This window comes from Syngnathus scovelli, chromosome 11, assembly GCF_024217435.2.
Source record: "Syngnathus scovelli strain Florida chromosome 11, RoL_Ssco_1.2, whole genome shotgun sequence".
NCBI classification, from domain to species: Eukaryota; Metazoa; Chordata; class Actinopteri; order Syngnathiformes; family Syngnathidae; genus Syngnathus; species Syngnathus scovelli.
In genome coordinates this window covers 13,215,345-13,233,606 of record NC_090857.1, presented here as the reverse complement: position 1 = coordinate 13,233,606, position 18,262 = coordinate 13,215,345, and the positions used below count along the sequence as shown (strand labels likewise).

The 18,262-nt window shown below is 44.2% G+C and overlaps 1 long non-coding RNA gene across 1 annotated transcript in view; it reads right to left on the bottom strand.

The window, feature by feature from the left end:
• Positions 1 to 769: 769 nt before the first annotated feature.
• The window catches only part of LOC137840741 (uncharacterized), a 36,228-nt gene continuing 18,735 nt past the window's right edge, over positions 770 to 18,262 (bottom strand). Inside the window, exon 2 of the long non-coding RNA XR_011087717.1 lies at positions 770 to 9,777. This is a non-coding gene — a long non-coding RNA (uncharacterized lncRNA). The remainder of the gene's footprint in view (positions 9,778 to 18,262) is intronic.

The window sequence follows — 18,262 nt, the reverse complement described above, 5'->3', positions numbered from 1 at the left end:
CGTGGCAAAGTTTAGGATTTATGGCTGGTGAGGCCTTGGCAGCTTCTGACTGGACTCAGGTTAATCCTGACTCCTTTTATAGTCCTTACACCAAGCTCTTCAAACAAAATATGACTCAAGACTTGTCATTCATTAGTGGAATCCACGCTGATCCTGGTGTTGAGCAAACACCCTCATTTTGAGATTATGTGTTGACGTCTGATGACGAGCACATCCTCGCTGAGGTCCCAAGTCATCTTTGGTCTACGGGTCCTTCTGACGTTGGTTTAGTGAAAGGTGCGCTTCCTGTTGTCATAAGACCTCGAACTGAATACCGCCCTTGTGTGAGGCAGTATCCTTTAAAACCTGATGCTTTACAGGGTATTGCACCTGTTATTTCTGATTTGCTAAAAGCAGGTGTCATTGTTCCTTGCCCTGATTCTCCTTGCAATACTCCAATTTTCCCTGTAAAGAAGGCACCCCCTTCTGTGGGGTGGAGAATGGTGCAGGACTTGCAAGCTGTAAACAATGCTGTTATTCAGAGAGCACCTTGTGTCCCTGACCCGCATACCTTGTTGAATTCATTGACACCTGATGCGAAAATCTTTACAGTGATTGACATTAGCAATGCTTTTTTCTCTGTCCCTATTGCAGAAGAGAGTCAGTTTTGGTTTGCATTTACATATGCTGGCTCAAGGTACACCTTTACAAGGTTACCACAAGGGTACTGTGAAAGCCCGACAATTTACTCGCAGGTGATGGCAGCCAGTATGGCTAAATTTGTCCCGCCAATGGGAAGTCAAATCTTGCTCTATGTTGATGACATTTTAATAGCATCTCCTGATTTTGCCTCTTGCCAGAAAGACACACTTGCAGTGCTGCATCACTTGGCAAGTGAAGGCCACAAGGTCAGCAAGGACAAGCTTCAACTGTGGTCCACTGAAATTAAGTATTTAGGCCACAATCTAAGTTCCCAAGGTCGATCTATAGTTGAGAGCAGAAAGGCCTCTATTTTGCAAGCTCTTAAGCCACTCACAAAGAAACAAATGATGTCTTTTTTGGGTCTCACAGGTTATTGTAGAAGCTGGATACTTGATTATGCCCAAATTGTTGCTCCTCTGTCCAAATTGATGTATGTGGAAAACATCTCAATGTCCACTCACTTAAAATGGACTCTTGAAGCTGAGGAGGCTTTTGTGTTGATCAAACAGACTTTGGTATCCAGCTCCACTCTAGCCTTACCCAACTATGATAAGGCATTTGTCCAAACTGTTGACTGCAAAGGTCATTACATGACCTCTGTTTTACTCCAATCACATGGCTCAAAGTTGCGACCTATTGCTTTTTATTCCTCTAAACTGGACAGTGTTGCATGTGCTCTCCCACCATGCGTGAGGGCCGTGGTGGCGGCCTCCATGGCTGTGGAGAGCAGTGCTGGTGTTGTGTTGTTTCATCCTTTAACACTGAAAGTTCCTCATGCTGTCTCGGCCCTTCTGCTACAGACTAATATGACTTTTCTGTCGCCTGCACGTCATCTTTCTTGCATGGCTACGTTACTGTCTCAGCCGCACCTGACCGTTGAAAGATGCACGACACTCAATCCTGCCACTCTCATTCCCCTTCCTGACGACGGTGAATTCCATGATTGTGTCGATGCTGCCCAACAGATTGCAAAGGCTCGGCCTGACTTGAAAGATACGCCTCTGCCAGATGGTGATGTGGTTTTTGTTGATGGGTCTTCTAAGAAAAATGAATCTGGAGTGACCCTTACTGGGTATGCCATTGTTACTGCCGACGAAGTCTTGGAGGCTGCTAAACTGCCATCCTATATGTCAGCACAGGCCGCTGAGCTCATTGCTTTGACTGGGGCCTGCAAATTGTTTGCAAACAAGTCCGTCACTATCTGGACTGATAGTCAGTATGCTTTTGCTACAGTGCACGTTTTTGCTCAGCAGTGGAGCAACCGTGGCATGATAACTTCTACAGGGAAGCCCGTCACCTATTCCACATTACTAACTCAACTTTTGGACGCTGTCCAGCTACCTTTAAAGGTGGCTGTTTGCAAATGTGCTGCTCACACTGCAAGATCTGATCCTGTTTCTCTTGGTAATGCTTTTGCTGACAAATCCGCTAAGGCCGCTGCAGAAGGCCTGCTCCATGTCCTCTCGTCTCTCACTGATCATGATTCGATGTCACACATCTCCCCTGATGTGTTGCTTGACATGCAGTCTCAGAGCCCCTCCCAGGAACGACTCTCTTGGGAAAAACGGGGTGCAACTAAAAACACTGATGGTCTTTTTGTGTGACCTTTGGGCAAACCTATCTTGCCTCGTAACTTGTTCAAATGGGCTGCTATTTCGAGTCATGGGGTCACCCATGTCTCGACGGGGGGTATGGTGAAAGAAGTTGAAGCTATTTATACAACATACGGCTTTGCAGCTTTCTCACAACAATTTTGCAGAGCCTGTCTGATCTGTGCTAAACACAACCCACAAGGCAATTTAAGACCTCAGAGAGGGAAATACCCGACTCCGTTGTATCCGTTTCAGACAATACATATGGATTATATTCAATTACATAAATGTGAAGGGAAAGAATATTGTTTGGTCATAATAGACGCATTTTCTAAATGGGTAGAAACATTTCCTACCAAACATGCTGATGCACTCACAGTGGCAAAAGCCTTATGCAAAGACATCATTCCAAGGTACGGTATTCCAGAAAAAATTTACAGCGACAATGGTCCACACTTTGTAAATCAAGTAGTGCATAACATTGGGAGAATGTTCCACATAAATTTAAAGAACCATTGTTCTTATCATCCACAATCAGCTGGCCTTGTTGAGAGATCTAACGCAACTATAAAAAACAGATTAAAGAAATGTATGGAGGAAACCAAACGACCATGGACTCAGTGCTTAGACCTGGTCAAAATGTACATAAATATTACAAGTACAACAGGGCTAACTCCCTATGAAACTATGTTTGGAAGACCTTACAGGCTTCCTCAGTTCAAGAACACATGGGAGATCCCCGAGGAAGCCACATTAGCTGATTACATGAGAAAAATGTTGGAACGTCAAAAGAATCCAACTAATAACACTGATGATGAACCCATTTCTCCGCAGGAAGACCCCAAAGTGGTACCGGGAGACTGGGTTTTGATCAAGAGTATCAAGAGGAAGAATTGGCATTCACCCAAGTGGGAAGGTCCCTTTTTGGTACTACTCACGACACCTAATGCTTTGAAAATAGCCGAACGCAACACATGGATTCATTTATCTCATTGTAAAAAGGTGATCTCCGCAGACCCAACCTAAGTACGGAAGGTGAGCAAAGTCTGGTAATAGTGCCTGATCATGGTGCCAAGATCCAGGGTTGACACGAAAGCTAGCAGAAGCCAATTTCCAAGACACCAACCCGAAGCTCAGGGTGTTGACTCTGAGGAGATCCAAAAACATGAGCATTAGAGAGTCATTTGGTGAGTGCTTTAATCGGGCTGTAGCCTGCGCAAAGTCTACCATGCACTTTTGGTTGCTTTTGCTGATTTGTGTTACCATTATATTTTTTTCGGGGGTTATTTTATTCGTATGGATAGAGTACCATGAGCCTCGAACATTCTTCTCTCAGGCAACTACCAACACTGATTCTAATCAATATGGCTCATTGGAAAAAATTGCTAGACATAAGCGCAACACAAAATCCCCTTTCGATCATGTTGTTTGTACACCAGAAACCGTCCGCGTTCCAACTTGCGTACCATGGCTTTTGTCTTGGACTTACAATAACTCATTAATGTTTACTGTGGCTCCTAATACATCTTCTTCTATTATTTTACCAATGAAATGTTTGAAAGGTTTTCGAAATGGTCACCCCACTACTGGGGATAAATGGCTCGGATATTGGTGGTATTTAACTGGTCACCCAGTTAGCACCGACTGGGGCACCCTTGTCACCACACAAACGCAAGATTTTTGGCCCTCTGGTTCCAGTGAAGAGGCTGTGTTCTTTGCTAAACGAGTAACTTTGAAAAATCAGGGCACAAGCCTCCTTTTGACTCTTACACTCCCTGATGATCAAATTCGTCCTCCAAATGCCACTTTGTTTAACACTTCTTGTTGGGGTTTTCAACTGTGGGCTTGGTCCTCTGGAATTGATCCCCACTTTCCTATTGCTATTTGCATTAACAAAACAATGTCGATCGCAGACCGTCCCGTTACAAATAATTACACCTTGTCAGCAGGAGCAAAAATCACAAGTATGCCCCTCACTGATATAGACAGCTATTTTGTAGCCTCCACAGGAATAAGCGGTCAAACCAACAACTGGCTTCTTATGGCTGAGCAAGCCGCAAAAATGGCTAACACCAGTTGCATTGCATGTATGGGTCCAAGACCTCTTTTGAAAATCATACCTGCAAATATAGTTCCTAAGTGTGCTGTTGTTTTAATGTTAAACTCATCCATTTCACCCACTCATGATTGTTTTAAATCGGATAAGGTTTACCCTGTTGCCTCTATGACAAAATATAAACCCCTTTTTTCGTCCGATGTAGCTAAGGGTAATTTTACATGCATTAGATTACCTGGTACTGGTGAGAAGCTCGGCGCCCTACCTACTCCATGGTGTGAGTCCATGACCAATGTCACTGCCCCTTTTTTGCCCATTGCTCGTAGTGATATTTGGTTTTGGTGTAATAGTAACAAACTTTATGATAGGTTACCTTTAAACAGCTCTGGAATTTGCGCTTTGGTAACCCTATTGTTTCCTGTTCATTTGATACCAATGTCCTCTTATGATCTAACATCTTTTGCTAAGTCCGTAGTGCCCAAATACTGGCCGAGAACGAAGTGAAACGCCGAATGGCAGGGCGCAGCTAATCCAACTTACATAGATGCCATTGGTGTTCCTAGCGGAGTACCGGATGACTATAAGCTGGTGAATCAGATAGCAGCTGGTTTTGAATCCGCCCTGTGTTGGTGGTGTACTCTTAACAAAAATGTTGACAGGATTAACTACATCCACTACAACGTACAGAGGCTTGGAAACTGGACCGAGGCGGGTTTCAAGGCGGTCCACTCCCAACTGGCCGCTACTTCCCTCATGGCTTTCCAGAATCGAATGGCCCTTGACATGCTACTCTCAAAAGAGGGCGGTGTCTGCGCCATGTTTGGTGAGCAATGTTGCACATTTATTCCAAATAATACTGCAGCCGACGGAAGCCTGTCCCGGGCCCTTGAGGGTCTGAGGACCTTGAATGGGAGGATGAAGGAACACAGTGGGGTGAACACGGAGGTTTGGACCGACTGGTTGAACGTGTTCGGAAAGTACCGCACCCTGGTTTCCTCGGTCCTGGTCTCCATTGCCGTTTTCTCTGCCATTTTAACCCTGGGTGGATGTTGCTGCATTCCTTGTCTCCGATCCTTAATTATTAAGCTAATTACAACTGCTATCTCTCCACCAGCTGAGACTTTTCCGTTACTCCAAAGGGATGACCTTTCGATCGACGGGAGTTCTTTCTCTAGTGACGACTCTGTCAGCGAATCCATTGTGGTAAACCTGTCCGATTTGTTTCGTGACTCTGGCTTTGACGATTAAGACACAATTTCCTCCCAAGTGTAAGTTAGTTCTTGCGAAATGTGATCCCTTGGCTGAAAATCTTTTGAAGTGGCCATATGGGTGATAAGTTAGTCCCCGAGAACTTATGATAAACAGGGGGGAATTGTTAGAAAAATTGTATATATATGTTATCATGCGTTCTCTAATGAGTACTTATTCACAATATTACTGTTCAGTATGCTTGCTGCTTTGCCTTGCTTATTCTTATCTTGTACAACAGAACAGAAGGATTACGGCTGGGTCAGGGGCGAGATGACGGTTGTGTCAAACAAGATGCTGCTGACAGCTCAGCGTCCTCCAGAACAGATCGTGAAAACAACACGTCAAACAATGCGTCATGAACCTTCTGATCTTTGTTAAAGAACGACACTTTCTCTTTTTATCTCTCAGAATATCGCTTAAACTGTTTTGCTGATATAGCCATATCTGCACGCAACACTTTGTGCGTTACTTTTTGTTTCTTACGAGACGAAGCCACAATCTCTTTCCCCCCCCTTAAGGGCTAATCGTCTCACACTGTGGGTAGGGCATTCCAAATAAAAAGAGCGAGGAGTGTAAAACAGATTTTTAGTGTAGTCGGATTGCTGTAAGTCTGATTGCACTCCTCGCGAGAAAAGACTCAATATTCTGCCTCACTTGTTTTTTGTCTGCTGACCCTTTTCTCTTATTCAGATATTCAGTTAGCACTTTGAACCTAACACTGGTGTCTCAAGCTCAGCAAGGGCAAAACAACATCTTCAATGTTCCACCTCAACAAGAAGGATGCAGCTCGTGAGCTGAACGTCATGGTAGGTAGATAATACCCGGCTACAGCATCAGCCCGTTTCCACGTACCTCGGTGTGAAGCTTGACAGAACACTAACATTCAAACAACACCTGGACAGTGCCATGGCGAAGACAAGTGCCCGTGCAGCCCTTATATGCCGCTTAGCCAGCACCACCTGGGGAGCCACGACGAAGACACTGCACATGTCCACGCTGGCCTTGGTGTTCTCAGCTGCCGAGTACTGTGCCCCGGCCTGGTGCCGTAGCCCCCATGTCAAGAAGTTGGATGTCGCCCTCAACAGCGCCCTGCGGACTGTCTCGGTGTGCCTGCGAGCCACTCCAGTAAACCAACTGCCCGTCCTCGCAGGCATCGCCTCGGCTAACATCAGACGAGAAGCAGCCACGCTGGCCCTCTCCCGAAAGGCACAGACCAGTGAATCCCACCTCCTCCATAAGATCGTCACAGAGACACCACGACACGTGCGCCTCAAGTCATGACGCCCGTTTGCCATCCAAGCCCATGAGCTGCTCAGAACAACATCAGCTGACACTTCCAAGGCCACCTGGGTCAAGACCAAATGGAGAGAACAGTGGAAGTCAGCAGAACCATCTAGGCTGCACCACTATGTTAGAGATTTGCTCACTCCAACTTATTTTGCAAGAACCACACGGGAGACAAGCAAGTTCTTTTAGACACCTGCAGGTGGAGAGTTCACTCGCTCCAGGAATGAAGTCTGAAACTCTCCCAACTGCAAGGACATATTTATTAAGAGAAAGAGTGGGGGAAGCCCTTGTGCTCTAGTCAAAACATATCAGGGGATGTTTTACGACCTTGTGTAGGATGAGACAAGGTAGGTTATTTATTACCGGTTGCATTCCAACATAATCATACGATAAGGAATAATTTAAAAAACCCTAACATCTCCCTCCTGTTTTATCATATGATTATGCCACCGCAAACAACAAAGACAAGTAAAAAAAAAAAACACACATATATATGTATAATGAAGAAAGAAGAATAGTAAAAATAAAAAACAACAAACAATGATAGCAACACTTTCCAGTGAAGATGAGGCATTACCTTGATACCCCAGATCAAACTTATTGTGTAAGCGAAAAACCTGCCGGCCAGATGTTATTAGCAGGAAAATTCTTACACGGTCCCTTTGCCTAAGGCGACCAGAATGCTAACAATAAAAAAAAAAAAAAAAACACACAGAAACAGTACATCATTGTATCCATCACTTGCAAAGCATTTTCGATGGTCAAATCATCAAGTTTCTGTAAAACATGCTCAACAGAACAGCATCTACGCAATCCACGTTTCATTATCGTCATCACATCAGTCATCTCTAAGAAGTTGTATATGAACTTGGGCTACAGTAGAGGAGACAAACTTCGACACAGCAGACTTCAAACATGGGATAACGCAGGACGTAAACAAGCACAACACCACCAGCACAACAAGCACAGGAGACAGCAATTTCAAAAGCAGTTGCCACCAGCTGCCAGAGAATAGCCATGAAAAGAAATCAAACTGATGTGGGACCTTGTCATTAGACATGGCCTGCTGTAAGTTCTTCAGTGAATCCATGGCGTCCTTGATGTGGGTGTCATTTTCTCCTGGTATGTATGTGCAACAGGAAGTCCCAATGATGTGGCACACACCACCTTGTGCTGCCGTCAACAAGTCCAGAACCATCCTGTTTTGCAAGACCATCAGTCTAATAGCCTGAATCTCTCTATTTTGTCCATCGTTGATTTGCAGTGAGAGATTTACAAAGGATTGAAAACGATAGTTCAGTGTCTCGATGAAGAGCGATAGTTTCCCAACCCCAATCTGAGGAAAGAGCGCAAGGACAACTTTGTCTCCGACGGACCATACTTTATGGTCGTCTGGAACGTTTGCACCCCAGACAGGGTCATGAGGGTCGAAGGTTGCAACTGCCCTGCGTCGACGTCCAGAAGAGTTGTGTGCTTCTGTCAGCTGGTGATGTCGTATCGTGTAGGTGTGGTCTGTCACCCACACTGGTGCACAAACTCCTGTCCAGTTGGCGGGCAGCATCGGATAAACCTTGTGACAACAAAGCCACCAGCCATTCTGTATGAAGTATGTTCCGTTCGATGGTGTAGCCATGTTGGTTGGAGAGCCCTCACCACCTGAAATGGCTCTCTTATCTTGACACTCATCGGTGATGTCCAAAGCTCCCATCCAGTTTCCTCCTGGAGAGCAGTCGTCGTTAATGCAGACGTGGGTCCTGTTACCTTGGATGTAACATGTGTAATTCACTCCAGCTGGTCTCTCTGTGTAGGCCACTTGCGGTATTGTTCGTCCTTTAACAGTCACATTGAGATTTGTCCAGAATAGCTGATCACAGGCACCGTCTGCAAGTCCAGGGCGGTAAGGGTCGGCATCTTTGACTGTGACAGCACGGTGTTGATATCCAACTCCTGGATGCCGTGTCCCTGTAAAACAATGCTCTAGACTTTCTTGCTACGTTTCACACAATAATAATGATGAGTAAATCATCAGATACCTCTCTTGCATACACTCCAACAAACGTTAAGCAGATGTGAGATAACTTGCATGAAGTCTACTTAACTAAACATTGAGTAAATATGGGATAACTTAAAAACTGTCCCGGTCAACAACAATTCGTAAATTGCATAATAGATAAAGAACAAGGCATAATAGATAAAGAACTTCTCTTTAGCTAGACAAAGAACAAAGGTATTCTGTTCATAAATAGTGAAGGCCTCTCACAGAAAGACAAGGAAGGGAGTATAAGAACTCCCTAAAACCTGGCAGATGTGTTGGCCTTGAGCGAAGGTATGAGACCTCCGGTTCAGGCCGGCCAGCGCTTCTACAAAACTAATTATCCTGACATTTCCCCACTGTTTATCACATATTTGCTCAAATTCACATATCACCGTAAACAACCCCTTTTCTCGACTCTCAGTCGTCGGATCACATTCATGAGTACAAATATGTTTACACCAAAGGATAAACGTTGCGATGTCATCATTCAGAATCCCATGGATCTGGGAAAAGTCTGGTAACACAGATGCAGGAATTTTGCCATCAAGATCATCATGTTGCCGCTCAGACATTAGGTATATCTGAGAAATCTCGTCCTCCATGGGCGATATTACTGTAGTGGCGAGACAATTAAACAGCACGAAGACACAATATGCAACATCCATACAAGGTGAGCATAGCAGCAACACAGCAACTGATGGTAAAATTGAGGACACAATGGCGTTATACTTCCCAAAAGCATTCATCCACTTGTAGTGCTCTTTCATCCTCGTTTTGAGGGATCGCAGGCCTGCAATCCGTCAGGCTCCCATCAGGGGCGGTGTTGTTGGGGATGAAGGTGCAGCATTGTTCTCCAAACATTGCGCAGACGCCTCCTTTCTCAGACAACAACATATCATGAGCATTGTGGTTCTGGATCGACATTAGGGAAGGCGTGGCTAGCTGTTCATGCACTACCTCGAGCCCCGCTTGTGTCCGTTTGCCCAATTTCTGCATGTTTTAATGGATGTAATTTATCCTGTCTACGTTCTTGTTCATCGTTCACCAGCAGCAAATGGAGGACTCCCATCCCGCTGCAATTTGGTCATTTAATTCTTATTAATCAGGAACTCCTCTAGGGACTCCAATTGCATCAATTTTGGTCAAATCATCGTCGCCTCTCAAATTTAAAGATATTTTGGTTTTTACCAGCTTTTTTCCCCAGATCTTGGCATGTTGATGTATATACAATTTCGCTTGACTACATTCTCTGAAAGCAATGGCTTCTTTTTTTTTCTTTTCTCTCTCAATGGATATTATATAGACTGCTCTGTCACACACTTCACAATCCAGTAGACGTGACAGATTTCACACAATCTTTGGTCAATGGCAACGGTACAACATAAATAATCGGTCGCAAATCCATACATATGACATATTCAATTTTTTTTCTGTCTTTGCAGCTTGTTTTGCAATAAGCAATCAATTGTTTCTTTTTTCACTTACTCTTATAGTTAGTTACCTGAAACAAATTATCCACATTCATTCTAGATATTCATCCCATTCTTTAACATCTACAGAGGTTGTTGACAAAGTACACATATAAACATCATACTTTCATGGCAGTCCAGATCCGACACAGCAGATCATCCTGCAAAGGTCAAATTGATCTTTTAAATTGGAGGCATTCAGTGTTTTTGTTTTTGTTGAAACAAGCTCTACAAAAAATTGTTTTGTTTTGAAAATGTTTTGAATATGAATCAAATCCATATGTTGTATACCGTATTTGCCGGTGTATTGGTCGACCTTTTTCGATCCAAAATCGACCGAAAAAAATCGACCTCGACTTATACACCGAGTCATAATATTTAACTTCGTATTCATCGCTTCAAATGTGATGGTAACCAAGGCCGTTTCTCATGCATCTCATTGTGCGTTGCACTTAGAAAATTTGAACCGGGCGGCGTGTGCGAGTGCGCGGCACGCTGGGAGTCGAATGAGGCGCCGCGATCGCCTCCGCGGTGCTTATAAACAGCCGATCCGCTCGGCGGGGGCTATTTTCGGCCACTTGGCGCGTGCGCACGGCCTCCCGGATGTGCCGGGCGGGTGCGTGAGCTCGCCGGCCGCTGGAAGTCCAATGAGGCGCCGCGATCTCCTCCGCGGTGCTTATAAAGTGCCAATCCGCTCGGCTTGGAGCTATTTCCGGCCTCCCGTTGGTGCCGGGCGGCGTGCGCGAGCTCGCCGGCCGCTGGAAGTCGAATGAGGCGCCGCGATCTCCTCCGCGGTGCTTATAAAGTGCCGATCCGCTCGGCTTGGAGCTATTTCCGGCCTCCCGTTGTTGCCGGGCGGCGTGCGCGAGCTCGCCGGCCGCGATCTCCTCCGCGGTGCTTATAAACAGCCGCATGCGCACGGCCTCCCGGAATTTGAACACATTTCGTCAATAAATTTCGCATATTGAATTTTGAAGTTTAATATAATGCAACAATTGAGCTCGACTTATACAAAGGATATATCATAAAATCGTAAATTTCCGTCGAATTTTAGGGGGTCGACTTATACACCGAGTCGACCTGTACACCGGCAAATACGGTAAAGCTGACTGACCTGCCCCACTATCCCTCCTCTTGAGCCATGTGACACGCACCATGGCTCAATATTGCTCACCATTCGCATAGGTTCTTTGGTGGGGTAGGTCATTTATAGATGCCATTCTCTAATCTTGCCCCTTTTTTCATCCATAATTCAATTTCACTCTATGGACTTTGTCGCTGCACATCTTTAAAAATGTTTCAGTGATTTAATCTGCTTCTTGTGTGTATAAAATTTGAAGTGTCTTTTGCCCTGCAGCTTTGTGGTTCTGTCTGCAAGCTTGTTACCTCTTGACACCTTATCACTCTCGTGTGTGTGTGTACTGCACACGTGCACATAGCTACTTTTCGTGGCAATTGGACTGTTTTGACAACTAGCTTAGCAAGTAAATGGATGGCCTCCCCGAATGGGGAGCGACTCAGCTAGCAAATGATTAGACATTTTCACTTTCTTGTAGTTTCTTTAGTTACTTTTCAATCGTTTTCTCATTGTTTATCACAAGAATCTTAGAAATTTGAATACAAATCAAAATGTATGTTTTATTTTACTCAATTGTATGATTTAGAAAACCCATACGTAGTAAAGTGTTGTATTACTACATATGATTTCATCATCATTTAATTTGACTTTCTCTCCAAAACACTTCTTAATTTCTCAGTTCACACATCTTCTACATGTGTTACTGGTTCTCCAGTTTTTTCTCTAGTTAATTATCAATCCAAAAGCTACGTTTTCTTTTTAGCATTCAACCTGCTCAAAATCACTCTTTCATCAAAGTCGCTCTACTAATTTTCTATAGCAGTCGCCAACGACTTCAACCATTCAACCTTTCATTCAGGCAATCATTCATCAATGCTCATCATATGCATCTCACACAGTCTCCAAAAAGGAGTCTTCTTATCACATTGGTTCCATTTCATCCAAGCTCACCACACAACATTCATATATCATTTTCAACTCAAGTTTCCTGGTAGAACTGTCATGCTGTCATGTGTCGTCCGGATCATTTCCTGTTTTATTGTGTGATTTTCCTCTCGTTCCAGTCAGTGTGTCCTTCCCCTGTGCGTCCGGTCACGTGATCCCCTGATTCCAAGTGTGTGCACCTGCGTCAATGACCAACTGTCTTCACCTGTGTTCCCCTCCTGTGTCCATATAACCCGCGTCTTTCCTAGTATCCAGTGCCAGTGCGTCTTGCCTTGCTGAGAACACTAGCGATCACGAAACCCTTGAGTCCACGTAGAAGCCTTGTTTGAACGTCTTTGATCACCGATGTTAACTTGGTTACATCGCTATCTTGTTTTTGTATTTCCCTCGGTTCGAGGCGCTTTGATTTCTCCTTTTTCTCCCTCGGTTCGAGGCGCCTTAGTTTCCCCTTTTTTCCCTCCTCGTGAGGCGTTTTTTGTTCGACCATCAGTGGAGACAATAAACACTTTGTTGAACTTTGGAATCTCTGCATTCGAGTCCTCTCCCTGCTCTGCGCCTGACAAGAACAATCCACCAATTCAAAAAAAAACTTAACTAAAACAAACAACTGGCAAATTAATCTGAATGTTTTCTTTGTTTTTAAATTTGAAGAACTCAATCTCTCAGATTTAGCTTGCATTTAGAATTTTGCATAATCTTATAACACAACCAATCAATTATTCCTATTAAATGTAGCATTGCAAAATCTTAAATTCACAATTTAGCTTCTTCCAATTCCTGAAAGCATGTTCCGTCGTTTTTTTTTTTTTTTTTCTTCGAATTTCTCATGTGTGCTCGACACTTAACACGCACTAGTGTGGATTAGTTTCTGCTCGCAAACAGATTTCTCTCTTTTCCTCTCATTTTTATCTGTCCAAATTGTTTCTGTTCTGCGGTGTAAATTGAATAGACAACAGTCTAGCAAATTTCTTTATACTAAAAGTTTAGCCATCTTCATCATTTTAACACATACGCACACACATGCACAGCTCTCGCGTGCGGAAGGTAGGTCCCAACACTAATGATTCGTCACAGGCTGGCCATTTCCTGTGGTCGATCATGAGCTGGTCCCTCCCATGCACACGAGGACAGCACATTCTAATTTTATTTATTTATCTTCTAGAAGCAAGCTGTATTTCTTTACCACTTGATTTGCATATTTTAACTTTAGTGTAACACAATTTGATCTCTAGTCATTTGTAATTGGGCATACGAACAGCATTGTCATACTTCTTGTATGGACAGGAGCTCTAACAATGTAAAAATATTTTTGATAATCTGACAATGACATGTTTTGCTGTCATATGGGAGAGGTTTCAGATCTTTTAAATTTTGATACATGATTCGCATAGGAGCGGAAGCTCCTCTTGCCCCTTTGCTTGAGCCGCGGCTTGAGCTGCGGCCTTGCACCTGCTCACAGGGGCCTTATTGTCTCCTGGTCTGACAAACACTTGTGACCTAGCTTTTGTCTCTTGAATTCGTTCTCATCTCTTTGTGAAGATTTCAACCACACTCTAGCACTTCTACCACTTCTTCCACATTTAAAATTTCCTTGTACTCCATACATTTTCTTCCACTTCAGCATGTATTGCATACAATTAAGAAATCTACTTGCCATGAACTTCTCATCTCAAAGAAGAGCAGAGCAAGAGATTTACAGTTCTTATTTCCCATCTTAATTTTAGTAGTTTAAGGTTTTACAATTTTTTTTTCAATTTTTTTTCTTTGAGGATCTTCAATGCAGGTTTAAATTGACCTTTCAACAGATTACTAGCCTATTTTATTGCCGTGGATCAACGCTAGAACTGCTTTTTAGTCAATTTATCCTACCAGTCACACACACAATCACACAAACTCCAGCGCTTTTTTTTTTTTTTAAGCCTCATAGCTCGGACAAACCAAAGCCGTATCTCATAGCTCGGACAAACCAAAGCCGTATCTCATAGCTCGGATAAACCAAAGCCGTATCTCATAGCTCGGACAAACCAAAGCCGTATCTCATAGCTCGGACAAACCAAAGCCGTATCTCTCGTGCACCTGTGGTTTTTTACGCGTTTCACAAACAACAACACAATCACACAACTTCAGGCCTTTAACTTACTTGTCCCCTGGTTCGTTGCACTGCCGGGTCCCGTCAATTCACCTCTGTCAGACGAAGGCAGACCTAAGATGCTGGCCCAGCGAAGAATTCTCTTCCCAGGACTTTCTCCTCCAGGTCCTCCTAATGGACGCTGGCTTGTCGACAATGCAGCACGTCCTTCTTCGTCAGACAGATAGCGGGTATGAGGGGTCCCGGGTTTCGGCACCAAAATGTTAGAGATTTGCTCACTCCAAATTATTTTGCAAGAACCACACGGTAGACAAGCAAGTTCTTTTAGACACATGCAGGTGGAGAGTTCACTCGCTCCAGGAATGAAGTCTGAAACTCTCCCAACTGCAAGGACATATTTATTAAGAGAAAGAGTGGGGGTAAGAGTAGACTGAATAGGAAGCCCTTGTGCTCTAGTCAAAACATATCAGGGGATGTTTTACGACCTTGTGTAGGATGAGACAAGGTAGGTTATTTATTACCGGTTGCATTCCAACATAATCATACGATAAGGATAATTTGAAAAACCCTAACACACTACATCAATGACCCCACAGACGTCTCTGGCCAGGACTTGCTACAGAAACAGTGGACAACCCTCAACCGCCTGAGGACAGGCGTTGGACGCTATGGAGCTGCAATGAGGAGGTGGGGACTCACAGATAGCGCCTCCTGCGAGTGTGGGGACCCAGTCCAGACAGTAGAGCACATCATCAGCAGTTTCCCCAAACACCGGCCACCGAATGGCAAAGAAGGCCTGATTGATCTGGACAACGACACGTTGACCTGGCTCGCCTCAACAGAACTGCAAGTCTGAACTCGTACGACAGAAGAAGAAGAAGACGTCTATTACATGTCAAAATGATCGCAGGGTTTAAATGTAATTTCTTGGGCCTACTCTCAACCTAGGTCTTGACTGGGTCTGAATTCCCAAAAGTCTCGGTCTTCCCTGGGTCGAGTAGCCAGTTCCGGGCTCAGGCAGGTCTCAGCCTAAGACACCACGATCTTGAGCACAACGCGACGAATATCAGATCGGAACGTCAACGTGAGAAGAACCTTTGCCTCCTACCAACCACCACCTTGGGGAGCAATACGACCTCAGCCTGCTGACAGCTTTTGAGCTGGTTGCATGGCATGACAGACAGTTGTTGGAGGCTGTTGCATGGGGGTCTGGTTTGGGGCCTCAAGTTAAGTTCCAGTCAGCTTTGGTCTTTTGGTCACAGACGGGTCAAGATTTGGTCTTCTGGCTTTTGTTAGAAGGATCAGTGTTGGTGTTAAGCTGTTGGGAAAGCCCATGCGCAGAAGCTCAAACTCATACATTTAATCCAAAGGAGAGACTCGTCAGATGAAGTTTATTGACGTACAATTGACATCATCTGCTGGCATCCAACAGAAACCTCCAAAAGCGTCCATTTTCCAGAAACCATATCCACTCTCTGCTCTTAGCAGGCTTTGGCCCGACTGCAGCTGAATTATGTCACAGACTCCGAGCCGCAACGGAACGTTCCCAAACAAAAGCTAATAGTTGTCAACACGCTCGGACTGACCATCAGGAGAACCAGGAGTATTCCTGAAGCGCCGGCCTAGGATTGGCCTGTTGGCCTGCGTCTGTGTTTTTTTTTTTTTTTCTTCTATAAATCTGCTGGTGCGGCGGCGAGCCTATCAGAGAGATAGGCCAGGCCACTCAGGCCAGGAGCATGTGAGGAGGGAGAGACGATTGGTTTATATCAATTAACACCCGCCCCCACAGTCCGTATCAACCACACAGAGCGCGTGTGGAGGAAGGGGGTGTGTTACTATGTCAGGTGCTGTCTGCTGTAGCTAGCAAGCAGTGCAAGTGAGGATAATGGACTTCGAACATGGTAAAAAGAAGAGGAAAGGTGGTGCGGAGAGGGACAAAAAAAGAAAGGCGCTGGAGGAGGACATGGCTAAATGCAGAAAAGTTACGGATTTGCTCAGTTCCCCCCCCCCACGCGCACACACACGGTGCTATTAAAAACTGTGTGCCCGCACGTGTATGCACGCCAGTTTGCATGTATTGTGTGCATATGTGCCGCAGCCATAAGGCTGTGCCTCTGCTGATTTATTGTGAGATTTAGTTCTAGTTGATTTTGTAAGTTGAAGAGTCATTTGTTATTCTTTCTTACTTGCACATTCCTCTAAACTTTGTAACTGGCCATGGCTAAATTAATATTAAAATATATGTCTATGTTTCCTATGCAAAAGTGGAAACATTGCCAGTTTTGGTGCTTCAGACAGTAGGCCCAGAACTAGATCAGAACAGGTGACAGGTTAAGAACAGACAGTCATCTATCAATGCATGGGATTGAATAGACCAGTGTTTCCCAACCTTTTTTCATTCATGGCACACCTTTTCATTGGAAAAAATCTCGCGGCACACCGCCAACAAAAATCTGTTAAGCTCCTATATTAAAATCAGTTATATTACAACGAACCACGTAGAGTCCTATTCCTATATATGTATGGAGAGTCGAATAATTTAATAGAAATAAATACTAAATATTCTTTAAATTGTATTCCTTTTTTTTAAACAAAAGTGACAGTTTTTAGACGGTGTAAGAAATAAACTATTTAAAGTGATTGTGATTAAAATAAAAGAATCAACGTGATTTTGTTTACTGTTTTAGACTAGGTCTATAAATATTGCAACAATAAGAACAAAGTTACTTTTAAAGATGCTCTGCTGTTCTGACAGCAGCTGAGTGGCTATCACAGTCGAGGAGTCTCGACATGACTGCTTATTTTACGTATGTTAAAAATAACCAATCCAGGTTCTCCGGTTGAACTGCATTCTCTGATTTCCATCGGACCCCAAACGCACCACAACCGTCATAGTGTCTGTCACTGTTAGCAAAAGCACACAGCAACACACACATAAACTGAATATGTGCCGATGCAATACAATCATATCGACACAATATGAAATCTCAAGATTCTCCGATTCTCCACACATGCACGATTAGCAAGTGGCTGACCAGGCCTTGCGCGAACTGACCAGTGGTTTGGCGATCCTGTTTACAACGCGCTCCGTAATTAATATTGGACAGTCCCACGGCACAGCTGAACGTCTCTCACGGCACACCAGTGTGCCGCGACACAGTGGTTGGGAAACACTGGAATAGACTATGACTATGCATGAAACACTGGGAAAAAAAAGCATATATTTAACCTATCATTCTTTTGATATTGATTAAATGTGTTCTTGTCGATAATATAATTACTATGCTGGTTGTTCCGATACTCCCAACAGATGCAGAGTATACAGGCAAGACAAGTCCAGGGAGACAGCAAGACAGGGCAAGGGAAAGGCCAACTCAGTACACAGACAGACAGTCAGACTCAGAGAGACCTTTTGATTATTTTGCTCGCCCTCATTCTAGAGATTTTGATTTGTTTTTCCGGTACCACCCACAACAAAACCCAAAGAATTATTGTGTGCATGTGTGCGCGCACAAATGCGTTTTGCTTGTGCCCATGCATTTAAGTGTGGGTGTGAACATGCATGTGTGGGCAAGGCCAGGGTGGCCTGGTTACACAACTGACTCTTGGCCTGAAAAAATCTCCCAGTCCGGCCCTGGTTATCAACCAGCGACGTGCGGTCAGAGGAGGCAAGGGTGGCCACGCCTCCCCTGCCATCATGAAAAGGGGAAAAAACTAATTCAATTGTTTTTATTATCAAGTAATTTTCCTTTTAATTTTAGTAGTTTTGTATCATTTTG